This window comes from Chrysochloris asiatica, unplaced genomic scaffold (genome assembly GCF_000296735.1).
Source record: "Chrysochloris asiatica unplaced genomic scaffold, ChrAsi1.0 scaffold00075, whole genome shotgun sequence".
Lineage (NCBI taxonomy): Eukaryota > Metazoa > Chordata > Mammalia > Afrosoricida > Chrysochloridae > Chrysochloris > Chrysochloris asiatica.
In genome coordinates this window covers 7,443,700-7,446,727 of record NW_006408593.1, presented here as the reverse complement: position 1 = coordinate 7,446,727, position 3,028 = coordinate 7,443,700, and positions in this window count along the sequence as shown.

Below are 3,028 nucleotides of genomic sequence, written 5' to 3'. Positions count from 1 at the left end.
GTTAACTCAGTTAACCTCTCAGAACTGGATTATACAATCCTGTCAGAACTGACTCCATGGCACTTAACAACAAAAACAAAATCAGCATTTTAGACCAAGAGGTAGAACAATGGTGCACTGAATGGTTTAAAATCAGTAAGGTGTGTGCCAGGGTCGTATTCTTGCACCATACTTATTTAATGTGTATGTTGTTGTTAAGTACCATTGAGTCGGTTCTGACTCGTAGCATCCTGTATAGGGTTTCTGAGGAACAGTTAGTGGGTTTGAACTGCTGACCTTGTGATCCGCAGTCCAGTGCTGATATTACAATTCTACACCAGGAGTACATATACTCAATCTGTATGTTGAGCAAATAGCCCGAGAAGCTGGATTTTATGAAGAACATGGCACCAGAATTGGAGGCTGACTCATTAACAACCTGCTATATGCTCATGATAGGAATCCTGGTATGGCACTGTGGGATAATGCACTAGACTGCAAGGTCAGTATGAACCGCAAGGTCAGTGGTTCAAGCTCACCAGCCACTTCTCAGAAACCCTATACAGGGTTGCTATGAGTCAGAACGGACTCAACTGTGTTTAACAACAATAATAATATGCACATGATACAACCTTTAGGAGGACTTAAATACTGATGAAGATCAAAGACCACAGTCTTCATTGTGGGTTACATCTCAATGTAAAGAATACAAAAATCATCACCCGGGGACCAATAAATAACATCAATAAATGGAGAAAAGATTGAAATTGCCACAACTTCATTTTGATTGGATCCACCATTAACACTTACGGAAGCAGCAGTCAAGAAATCAAATAATGTACTACATTAAGCAAATCTGCTGCACAAGTCCTCTTTAAAATGTTCAAGAGCAAAGATGTCAGTTTGAGGACTAAGGTGTGCTTGATCAAAGTCATGGTATTTTTAGTAGCCTCATGTGCATGTGAAAGTTAGACATTGAATAAGGAAGACTGCAGAGGAATTGATACGTTTGAGTTACAGTGTTGGAGGAGAATATTAATAGTACCATTGACTGCCAGAAAAACAAACAAATTTGTACTGAAAGAAGTACAGCCAGAATGCAACTTAGAAATTAGGATGGTAAGACTTCACCTCTCATATTTCGAGCAAATTATCAGGAAGGACCAGGCCTGAAGAAGAACATCATGCTTGTTAAAATGGAGGGTCACCAAAAAAGAGGTGCCCATGGCAGCAGCAATGGGCTCAAGCTTAACGATTGTGAGGACGGTACAGGACTGGACAGTGCTTTGTTCTGTTGTGCATAGGGTCATGATTGTGTTAGGTTGACTGCACCTAACAACAAGAACACCAGTATCTTTTCCCATATTCTCTCACCCAGACCCAGCAGGAAAAAAACATTTGATGGGAGTTTCAAACAATGGCTAAAAGAGATGTTAAGTAAATCACTATACCACAGTAACTTGCCAAAATCATGCAATTAGTACAGTAGCAAAGTCAGAATTCAGGCTTGTTTACCCCTAGAACTGCTGCTCTTTACCGTGTTGTTGTCATTGCTGTGGAAAGATGGATACATTCGGATTCATAGCAACTATAGGGTTCCCAAGGCTACAATCTTCCTGGGAGCAGATTGCTAAGTCTTTTCTCCTACAAAGTGGGCTTGAATTGCCTTTTGGTTCACAGTCATGCTCTTAACTATTGTATCACCAGGATTTCTTATACACCACACCTACGGAGCTCTGGTAGCATACTGGTTACGAATTGGGCTGTGAACCTCAGGGTCAGTAGTTCAAACCTACCAGCTGTTCCGTGGAAGAAAGATGAGGCTTTCTGCTCCCAAAAAGATTTACAGCCTCAGAAACCCTGTACAGGGTTGCTATGAGTCAGAACCAACTCCACGGCACATAACAACAACAACAACAATACACAGAATTTAATCTTTACTTGGCTACATGCATGCATGGATGATAATGATGGCAAACAGGAACTGAGCTTTGCCCTAGTTACTGATCTGGTTTACATTATAACTCTAGGGGTTTCAGTCCCTTGAAATTTGATATTATTCTTGTAATGTTCATTGTTAATACTTACTTAGAATTCTCATCAGGCTGACCATCTGATGTTGGTATATGTCTTGTGAATTTGAGTCATTTCTGTAACGTTGTTACGGCCACACTGATGTTCCTGGTAGTTGGGTTGTAGTAGGGTGCTTTTTGTTTGATAGGCTGTCAGGCACACAATAAAAAATAGATGAATTGTCTCAAAACTCCAAAGCCATTGGAGCTGTGAGAAACCACAGTCTCTCTCACTGACCCATTACTCTTTTATTAAGTAGTTTTTGACTCTTGGAACAGCTAGTGAGTCATCTAGAAATGATCCAATGTGCGGTGTTTGGAAAATTATGAGAAATCAAGGGCTTCTCTTTTGCTATGATCTAATTTTTTGTGTGTGTGTTATAATATCTGCCTCTGTGATATGACACAATCCCTCCTCCCACCCTCACCAATTTGTATTATACCCAATTCCACAAAGATTCTCAATGCTCTGGCTTGACTAAGGTCACCCATTTACTTCAGAGATCACCACTCTTCCCCTCTCGTCAACTATATTTAATGAGCAAGTATATCTTGTTTGTGTGACATTTAATTTTATACAATGTTAATTTAAGAAATGGATTAGTACAGTGGATATATAAATGGCTGTGTCTCTTCCATCTATTACGGAGCTGTCAGTTTATCCCTCAGAAAATATCACTCGGCCAGGACCATTGCTCAAAAAGAGTAATTTTGTAATGCCGATGGCTGTGCCCTTGTTTTGTCACGGCTGCATTACAGATCTTCTTTATTTTCTAGAAGTCCAAACTGTGTTGTTTTGGGAGGCAGCAGATTTAGGCTACACCGGCCCTTCCCTTTCCTGGGTCTTTTTTTTTAATAATGTTTATTGTTTGGCCACTCTTAAAGTGGAGGTCATTTGTTCTTGATTTCTGTTTTCTTTCTTGGACCTTGTTGTCAGGTGCGATCGAGTCAGAAAAGACTCATAGCGACCCCATGCA